The sequence below is a fragment of the Anomaloglossus baeobatrachus genome, chromosome 6, assembly GCF_048569485.1.
Source record: "Anomaloglossus baeobatrachus isolate aAnoBae1 chromosome 6, aAnoBae1.hap1, whole genome shotgun sequence".
NCBI lineage: Eukaryota > Metazoa > Chordata > Amphibia > Anura > Aromobatidae > Anomaloglossus > Anomaloglossus baeobatrachus.
The window spans coordinates 132934272-132945000 of record NC_134358.1 but is presented as its reverse complement, the minus strand read 5'-3'; the positions used below and the strand labels follow the sequence as shown (position 1 = coordinate 132945000).

Genomic DNA, 10729 nt, shown 5'->3' with positions numbered 1-10729 from the left:
CTTAGGGTCAGTGTGAAGCCCCACAGGTGTTGTGTCGGTGCATTACCTTCAGGGACTCCACTCGGCTGGATCTTGTCACCGGTAGGAGAATCTTCTATTTGTCGTGACGCCACTCTCAGTATTGCGGTCAGTGGGGACCGCCACTGCAGGTTGAGGGACGCCTGGGGCTGATGGTGAGTGCAGTTAGTTGGAATAGCCTCCTGAGAGTGAGGCAAGCCCCAGGGCCCTGTGTAGGTGCGTAGAACCACAAGGCGCAGAATAACTCCACACAGGCAGAATGTCTTTCAGGGTTTTTACTCACTTCAGATGGCAGGGTGAGTAACCCGGGCGTAGCTGGGATGAACCAGGCTGGAACCAGGTATCCTTCAGGCTGACTTCTGATGGTGACTACCAACTCGCCTTCCTTAGCCCTTGGTGGTTTGGGGTAACCCCGACTTTTAGTCCCTATGGGGGTCACCCAGGGAAGTTACTGAAGCCTCTCTCCCCTTCGTTTGCCGTTTGCTTGTTGCCTGGGCCAGATCACTCCAGCTGCTTGCCTCCTGTGAACTATGGGCCCTAACTGTGGCTACGTGGCTGCGGCTTTTGGTTGTTGTGGTGTGGGCTTTGAGAGCCCCACACCGGCAGGTTTAGCAAAAGAAAGCTGGATCTATCTCCGCTTCGGGATCTGCCGCCCGTTTGGGCCTGGTACTCCCTAGCAGTCTCCTTACTTCCCACTCCGTGCTCTCTCTCTAGCTGAGATGGGTTTCGGGTAGCACTCCTAGTTGACCGTTCTCCCCCGTCGGTAGCCACTGCGCGGACGCTGTCAGACTACAGCAGCCCAGGGGAAGGGGTCAGCTCTCCTCGGAGCTCCCTGGACTCTGCTCTGAACCGGCTCACATCTGGGACCTTCACTGCTGCTCCTGTCTGAGCTCCACTTTCCTGCTCCTCACTCCTCCACACTCTGCTGCAGACTGTTTACTCCTCCTTCTCTTTTCCCTTTTGTGCCTGCCTACGCCACCTAGCAACCAGACTCTCTTACCACACCCCTTGAGAGGAGATGGAGGCTTTTGGCCCCCTCCACTATTCCAGTGGAGGTGAAGGCTTTTCCCCCTCCTGGGATCCCCAGGGGTCCTCTCAAAGGTACATGTGTGAGACCTGATCACTATGCGCCTGTGTAGTCACACCTCGGTCAGCCTTCTGGATTACCTGTATTGTACTGTCCCCAGCATGGGTGCAGTACTCAGTGGTGCCTGACCAGGTCAGGGGCGCCACATTCCCCCTTAGTTATCACCAGCACGTCCTCGGGCTGCAAGACAACATTTTAAAATGCATAAAACATTAAAACATGTAAAACATTTGAAAGCACCAGGTACCATACATCACCACCCTCCACCCACAAGTCCGTTAACCCACCCAAAACCCTCTCACGTTGGCCGCGCCTTCAGTCACTTCTGGCAGGATGTAGAGGCGGCTTACATGGGCTGGTGGTTTTCAGGGTATACCTGGCCTGGTGGATCCGCGCCTTCAGCCTCTTCTGGCAGGATGTAGAGGCGGCCTCCACAGTTGGTGCTGACCAGGTACCCTCTTTGTGGTGGAGAGCCAGGCCCCATAAACAGGCATGCTCTCTGGTTGCAGGTAAGCCAAGGCCCTATATACGGACGTGCTCCCTGGTTGCAGACGAGCCAAGCCCCTAAACAGGCTGACTCTGGTGGTGGTGGTGCCCTCTGGTGTAACTATTTACACTGCGAGAGTTTGTGGCTATAGCCAGTTCATAGCCTTAAGGTTCATTTCTCACATTAGTTTATGTGGGCACATACTTAAACTTTAAAACGTTGCAAAAACTTCAAAACTGGTAACTTGCTTTACTTCTTATGTTATTTACATGGATTCCTCCTCACCAGGGCTTGGGCCTGTAGGGCTGCGGCACCTGTTGCTTCCTTGACCTTTTTCTTCATCTGTGGTAGTCTCGTCAGTAGGTCCTTTGTCTTTTCTTTCTTTATCGCTGTCTTTCCTTTCTTCTTTAGGACATGGTGCTACATCTAGCGCGTACCACCCTCTTTCTCCTTGATGCATGGTAAATTGTACGGAGTCTCCCATCTTTAAGTTTCTTCCAGGATGTCCTCTGGGCAAATGAGCTCTCACGTCTCTTCTATTGACGAAGATACCTTCCTTTATACCAGGTGCAACGATGAATCCGTATCCTGACTTCAGGCTAAAGTCTTCCACAATTCCTCTACAAAGGGGTCCTCTGACCTGTGCTTTGGCTCTTCTCAGGAACCGTTTTTCTTGTAGGTCTCTGGCCGTGACTTCTCTCTGCTCTGGGGATGGCGGAGCAGGTGACAACTGGTTTCTGCTACGGCGCCGTGTCTTGCGGGCTTGATTCTGCTGGGTGGCTGCTTCACTGCTGGCAGGCTCCCAGGTGAGGTTGCTGGATAAATCTTCCTCTTCATCCCAGCGAGAATATGGCAACATCTCCGGCTCTGGGCATGGATCCACTGCTGGTATCTCCGGGGTCAGCTCCTCAGCCTCCTGGCCTCCTCTCCCCCTTAGTTCTTCTGAGCACTCCTTTGGTGGCAGTGCTGGGGATGGACTTTCTTCAGCAGGCCCAGGCAGGGATCTCTTTGGCATGATTGCTGCAGGAGTCGTCTTGGGGGTATGCGGAGGGAGTATGTACTGGTCCACCAACCATTGTGGAAACTTGGCCTCCATGTCAGCCTTCAGCTGCCAGTATGCGGGGTCCTCCCCCAGCGTGGGCTTTCCAGCAGGGACCTCTTTGGACTGGGGAGCGGTGTCTGCTCTGGCCTTGCAGGCCGGGGTAAATGGTGATGCAATCTCTTGGCGGGCCGCGCCTGTCATGGCGGCGGCCTGGTCTTGGCGGGCCGGGCAGGGCATCGCTGCGGCGGCCTGGATTGGCGTCGCTGTCGTGGCTTGGATCGGCGTCGCAGCTGCGATGGGATCTTTGCAGGCTGGGCTGGGCGTCGCTGCAGCGATCGGAGCTTGGCGGGCCGCACCTGGCGGGGCTGCGGCCTGGTTCAGCACCTCACTTGCGGCGCGGACGAGCGTTGCTGCTGCGGTGGGGTCTCGGCGGGCCGGGCCTAGCATGGCGGCGGCCTGGGTCAGCGTCACACCTGCGGCGTGGATGAGGGTCGCGGTGGCAGCCGGTTCTTTGCGGGCTGGACTGGGCGTCGCTGCAGGGACCGGGTCTTGGTGGGCCGAGCAGGGCATCGCTGCGGCGGCCGGGGCTTGGCGGGCCGCACCTGGCGTGGCTGCGGCCTGGCTCAGCGTCGCCGCGCCGGACGCCTCTTCAGGGACCGCGGACGTGACAGCAGGGGTCGGGGCACTCGCGCTGGCAGGGGTATCACTGGACTCACCCATCGGTGGCAGCATCGGGGTCTGAGTCGTCACCGCCCGGTCTGGCACTCGGCGCGCGGCTCTCCCCTCATAGGCCTGAACCGCGGCAGCCATCTCCAGAAGTTCCATGCGTTCTTCTCTGATCTGCTCCACGACCCGGGTCTCCAGTCGGTCGCAGAACTGGGCCAGCTCCCGATACCACCAGGCAGCGGAGCCCGGTTCTGGGTTTCTGCGGTCAGACGCCATTTCTTCTGCGCCCTCTTCTGCACGATTTCCCAGCAGTGGACTCGTCGTTGCCTCTAGTAGCAAGCTGTTCAGTTTCCGCTCTGCCTCTTTCAGCAGCTCCTCTCCCAGCAGCAGGCTTCTGGCCCCCTTTCTGTCCCGACGTCTCTGGACGCTTCCGCTCTCTTCACTAGCGAGGTCAGAACTCTGCAGGGGATCTCTGGGTAGCCACACCTCTTCGTGGGCGGTAACTTCTTCCAGCGCGGGCTGCTGTTGTTTTTCAGCGCGCTTTTCATGGTGGCAATATGGCGGCGCTTCCAATTTTTCAAGCGGACCGCCCAGGCACATGGTCACCTGTCTGGACAGGTCTAGTCCTTATCCTGTTCGTGACGCCAGATGTGAAGCCCCACAGGTGTTGTGTCGGTGCATTACCTTCAGGGACTCCACTCGGCTGGATCTTGTCACCGGTAGGAGAATCTTCTATTTGTCGTGACGCCACTCTCAGTATTGCGGTCAGTGGGGACCGCCACTGCAGGTTGAGGGACGCCTGGGGCTGATGGTGAGTGCAGTTAGTTGGAATAGCCTCCTGAGAGTGAGGCAAGCCCCAGGGCCCTGTGTAGGTGCGTAGTACCACAAGGCGCAGAATAACTCCACACACGCAGAATGTCTTTCAGGGGTTTTACTCACTTCAGATGGCAGGGTGAGTAACCCGGGCGTAGCTGGGATGAACCAGGCTGGAACCAGGTATCCTTCAGGCTGACTTCTGATGGTGACTACCAACTCGCCTTCCTTAGCCCTTGGTGGTTTGGGGTAACCCCGACTTTTAGTCCCTATGGGGGTCACCCAGGGAAGTTGCTGAAGCCTCTCTCCCCTTCGTTTGCCGTTTGCTTGTTGCCTGGGCCAGATCACTCCAGCTGCTTGCCTCCTGTGAACTATGGGCCCTAACTGTGGCTACGTGGCTGCGGCTTTTGGTTGTTGTGGTGTGGGCTTTGAGAGCCCCACACCGGCAGGTTTAGCAAAAGAAAGCTGGATCTATCTCCGCTTCGGGATCTGCCGCCCGTTTGGGCCTGGTACTCCCTAGCAGTCTCCTTACTTCCCACTCCGTGCTCTCTCTCTAGCTGAGATGGGTTTCGGGTAGCACTCCTAGTTGACCGTTCTCCCCCGTCGGTAGCCACTGCGCGGACGCTGTCAGACTACAGCAGCCCAGGGGAAGGGGTCAGCTCTCCTCGGAGCTCCCTGGACTCTGCTCTGAACCGGCTCACATCTGGGACCTTCACTGCTGCTCCTGTCTGAGCTCCACTTTCCTGCTCCTCACTCCTCCACACTCTGCTGCAGACTGTTTACTCCTCCTTCTCTTTTCCCTTTTGTGCCTGCCTACGCCACCTAGCAACCAGACTCTCTTACCACACCCCTTGAGAGGAGATGGAGGCTTTTGGCCCCCTCCACTATTCCAGTGGAGGTGAAGGCTTTTCCCCCTCCTGGGATCCCCAGGGGTCCTCTCAAAGGTACATGTGTGAGACCTGATCACTATGCGCCTGTGTAGTCACACCTCGGTCAGCCTTCTGGATTACCTGTATTGTACTGTCCCCAGCATGGGTGCAGTACTCAGTGGTGCCTGACCAGGTCAGGGGCGCCACATTAGCACACACGGAGAGTAATACGGAGCGAGTACCAATATTACTCTGGGGCCGCTCCCATCAGCGATTATTTTCTCAACCCTAATCGGACCGAGAAAACAGTTGCAGCATGCTGCAAGTGAAACGTGATCCTGTTCCACTCGCACCCATACAAGTCTATGGGGAAAGAGAAACATCTCACTACACTCACGTTACACCGGTGTAACGCGAGTGCAGTGCGAGAATCGCAATAGCCGGCAATGGAGGAGCTAGGGAGATAGATCTCTCTCCTCTGCAGCGCAGACCCTCCCCTCCGCAACTGTGGTCTGATCGCAGGATCGGACCACAGTCGCATGACGCTCTGCTCCCGCTGTGCTGCGAGCATGATCCGAGTGTCACTCGCAGTAATCCCCGTGTGGCCTCAGCCTTAGGGTACGGTTCCATTTGCGAAGAGCTTCTGATGCGAGAGCATCGGAAGCGATATGCCAATGACCCTCTGCTGCGGGCGCCAGCCGAGGGTCATGCGACTGTGATGCGATCTTGCAATTGTATCACAGCTGTGGAGAAGAGGGAAGGAGAACTTTCTCCCCATCTCCTCCGCTGCCTGTCTCTGTGTGTATCGCACTGTACTCAGATTACATGCGAGTGCAGTGCGATATTTCACACGCTCCCGTAGACTTGTATTGGAGTGCTGGGGCCGAGATTCGCTGCCAAACACAGCATGCTGCGATTCATGCCTCTGTGACATGAGAAATCAATCGCAGATGGACACTGCCCCATAGTTTTGCACTGGTGCGAGTGCAGTCCAATGTTTTATCGGATTGCACTCGTCCATGCAAAAAGCAAGTGGAACCGAACCCTGATACACGTCCTGTAAAGTGGGATGAGTATCATGCCTATGATCTTTCGTATGTAATGTGAGTGCGCATTTTTTTTCTCGCCTAGCATCTGTACATGCAAGTACTGTGCGAGTGTGTAGGTTTTTCTCACCTAGCATCTGTATGATATGCATATGTAATGCTGTGCAATATTTTTCCCGCACCCATAGACATGCATTAGCAAGTCTGGTGCAATCTACGTAACATGCTGCGATTCGATCGTCAGCACAATTTGAGCTGAAAAAAAAGTAGCAGACTAATACTGCCTGATTGATTAATACTGGTGTGAGTGCAATCCGATGATTTATTGGATTGCACTTGTCCGTTAAAATCGTAAGTGAAACCGTACATGCACTACTGCGAGTGCATCACATGACCCTTGGCTCCCACTCTGCTGGAGTGTAAGCCATGTGTCATGCTACTGTGATGCGATTGCAGCACAGCCGCTGAGGACAGGGCGGGCGCTGCAGAGGAGAGGGAGGGGTTCATCTATCTCCTCCATTGTCAGTTGATCCGTATATCGCACTGCACTCCGGTGTCATGCGAGTACAGGGCAATGTTTCTTTAACACCCACAGACTTGTATGGGTGCGAGTGAAATCAAATCGGATTCCACCCACAGCATGCTGTAATTGTTTTCTCAGTCCTATTATGACTGGGGAAAAAATTGCTCATGGGAGTGACCCCATAGAGTAACATGGTTTAGGGTGGAATAAGATTATTATTATTTTTTATTTTTTTTTTTTAAATCGCTTGCCACACACTCTGTTTTACTCGCCGTGTGTCCTTAGCCTTAGGGTACGGTTCCACTTGCGTATAGCTTGTGATACGAGAGGATATATTTTTCTATATGCTTTTCTACTGTGAGAATACAATATATTTTTTATATGCTTTTTATAAGCAAGCTTTCTTTTGTATATGAGTAACAAGATGGATTCTGCGGATGATGTCTAATACAAGTGAACAGAATGAAAATGTTGCTAATGATGACTGCCTGCATCTGAGTAAAGGCCCCGTCACACGCTACGATATATCTAACAATATGTCGGCGGGGTCACGGAATTTGTGACGCACATCCGGCATTGTTAGAGATGTCATAGCGTGTGACATCTCTGAACGATTGTGAACGAGCAAAAATACTCACCTTATCGTTGCTCGTTGACACATCGTTCATTTTCAAAATGTCGTTCCTCCTTCTGTGCGTCGGTTGTTCATCGTTCCCGCGGCAGCACACGTCGCTACGTGTGACACCACAGGAACGACGAACTGCAGCTTACCTGCGGCCGCCGGCAATGTGGAAGGAAGGAGTTGGGCGGGATGTTACGTCCCACTCATCTCTGCCCTTCGGCTTCTATTGGGCGGCCGCTGTGTGACGTCACTGTGACTTCGAACGTCCCTCCCCATTCCGGAAGAAAATGTTCGCCGCCCACAGCGACGTCGTTAAGGAGGTATGTGTGACGGGGGTAAACGACTTTGTGCGCCACGGACAACAAATTGCCCGTGACGCACAAACGACGGGGGCGGGTGCGATCGCACGACATATCGGCTTGTGTGACGGCGCCTTAAGTTTGGATCTGTCCATAGTGGACTACCTGATAAGGACTTTGTGACCTATGGCTGGAGAGGAAATTCCAAATATGGACAAATATTACAGGCTTTCTACATATGCTTTTAATATTACCAATGGCATACTTAGGAATTTTGCTAAAAGACTAACCAACTATTGTTCTATAAAAAGTCTTGTAATAATAAAGCATGTCACATGTGCACCTGCCTTTCACTGAGAAAGGAATTTATACCAGCAGTATTTGTGTGGTCTGAATTTCTCTGCCGATGTTCAGTGACCTTCAATTTGAGATTTCAGCAGACATTCACTGTTAAGGAGATTTCCCAAAACTGTGGAATTTCTCCTGTGGGAGAACCTATATGGTGTTCCCTGCAGATTACTTGATTGGGGTCCTATACTGGGATCTTTAAATCACTTTACACCATGTGCAGAATTATTAGGCAAGTTGTATTTTAGTGGATTTCTTTATTATTGATCAACAACTATGTTCTCAATCAACCTAAAAGACTTGTAAATATCAAAGCTTAATATTTTTGGAAGTTGGAGTGTTTTTTTTTTTTTAGATTTGGCTATCTTAGGAGGATATCTGTTTGTGCAGATAACTATTACTGTGCAGAATTATTAGACAACTTAATGAAAACCAAATATATTCCCATCTCACTTGTTTATTTTCACCAGGTAAACCAATATAACTGCACACAATTTAGAAATAAACATTTCTGACATGCAAAAACAAAACCTCAAAAAATTAGTGACAAATATAGCCACCTTTCTTTCTGATGACACTCAACAGCCTACCATTCATAGATTCTGTCATTGCTTGATCTGTTTACGATCAACATTGCATGCAGCAGCCACCACAGCCTCCAGACACTGCTCCGAGAGGTGTACTGTTTTCCCTCCCTGTAGATCTTACATTTTATGAGGGACTACAGGTTCTCTATAGGGTTCAGATCAGGTGAACAAGGGTGCCATGTAATTGTTTTTTCATCTTTTAGACCTTTCCTGGCCAGCCACGCTGTGTAGTAGTTGGATGCATGTGATGGAGCATTGTCCTGTATGAAAATCATGTTTTTCTTGAACGATACCGACTTCTTCCTGTACCACTGCTTGAAGAAGTTGTCTTCCAGAAACTGGCAGTAGGTCGGTGAGTTAGGCTATGTGTCCACGGTAGAATGTTGCTGCGGATTTTTCTGCATGAAAATCCACGACTTTCCCTGCAAATCCGCACCTTTTCAAAGGTGCGGAATTGCCGCGGATTTTGGTGCGGATTTTTTTTTTTTCCCCAATTCTATAGCCAAAATCCGGATCAAAATCCGCAACAATAATTGACATGTTGCAGATTTTTCGGATCAAAATCCGCGGCAAATCCGCCGCGGAAAAATCCGCAGCATGGGCACAGCCTTTCCAAAATGCCATAGAAAGTGCCGCTGCTGCAGATTTTCGGAAAATCCGCGGCTTTTCCGCGAGAAATCCGCGGCAAAATCCGCGCATTTTCCGCAGTGTGGACACATAGCCTAAAGCTTCACTCCATCCTCAACCGGAAAAGGTCCCATAAGTTCATCTTTGATGATACGAGCCCATACCAGTATCCCACCTCCACCTTGCTGGCGTATGAGTCGGAGTGGAGCTCTCTGCCCTTTACTGATCCAGCCTCTGGCCCATCCATCTGGCCCATCAAGAGTCACTCTCATTTCATCAGTCTATAAAACCTTTGAAAAATCAGTCTTAAGATATTTCTTGGCCCAGGCTTGACGTTTTATCTTATGTTTCTTGTTCAAAGGTGGTCGTTTTTCAGCCTTCCTTACCTTGGCCATGTCCTTGAGTATGGCACACCTTATGCTTTTTGATACCCCAGTAACATTGCATCTCTGAAAATTGGCCAAACTGGTGGCAAATGGCATCTTGGAAGCTTGAAGCTTGATTTTCCTCAATTCATGGGCAGTTACAGTCATATGAAAAAGTTTGGGCACCCCTATTAATGTTAACCTTTTTTCTTTATAACAATTTGGGTTTTTGCAACAGCTATTTCAGTTTCATATATCTAATAACTGATGGACTGAGTAATATTTCTGGATTGAAATGAGGTTTATTGAACAGAAAATGTGCAATCCGCATTTAAACAAAATTTGACTGATGCAAAAGTATGGGCACCCTTATCAATTTCTTGATTTGAACAATCCTAACTACTTTTTACTGACTGACTAAAGCACTAAATTAGTTTTGTAACATCATTGAGCTTTGAACTTCATAGACAGGTGTATCCAATCATGAGAAAAGGTATTTAAGGTGGCCACTTGCAAGTTGTTCTCCTATTTAAATCTCCTATGAAGAGTGGCATCATGGGCTCCTCAAAACAACTCTCAAATGATCTGAAAACAAAGATTATTCAACATAGTTGTTCAGGGGAAGGATACAAAAAATTGTCTCAGATATTTAAACTGTCAGTTTCCACTGTGAGGAACATAGTAAGGAAATGGAAGAGCACAGGTACAGTTCTTGTTAAGCCCAGAAGTGGCAGGCCAAGAAAAATATCAGAAAGGCAGAGAAGAAGAATGGTGTTACGGGGGGCTGTCTGATAATAACTGAAAGGAGTATCAGACAGTCAGGGTCCACCGTGCAAAGACTTTGCTGCAGACTATGGCAGAGTGCAATACCTCTGTTAACTCACAGGATATAATAAGTAAGTAAAGCAATTCCTCCCTTACTTGGAGGGTGTGTGGAATGATCTCTGTTAATAATCACAGAGACAAAGGCAATGTGTGCGAAATGGCACCTACCTAGGTCCGCTCTTCTAGTGGTGCAAAAGAGACGAACAGCAGCGTAAGCCGCACAAAGCTCCTACCAGCGTTCGCTCCACTAGTGTGCGAGGACACGAACCACTAGATATGGCACCTGCCTAGGTCCGCTCTTCTAGTGGTGCAAAAGAGACGAACAGCAGCGTAAGCCGCACAAAGCTCCTACCTCTGTTCGCTCCCCTAGTGTGCGAGGATACGAACAACTGCCAGACGCAGTATAAGGAACGTTACCCTAGCGGCAACGTCCACCTACGAGTAGAATCACAAGGCCCAGCCAGACTATGTGCCTCAGGCACCTGCCTATGTCCGCTCCCCTAAG

At 51.0% G+C, this 10729-nt stretch overlaps 1 long non-coding RNA gene across 1 annotated transcript in view; it reads left to right on the top strand.

The window, feature by feature from the left end:
* LOC142317186 (uncharacterized) overlaps positions 1 to 10729 on the top strand; it is a 34845-nt gene that overhangs the window by 1379 nt on the left and 22737 nt on the right. The window lies entirely within an intron of this gene.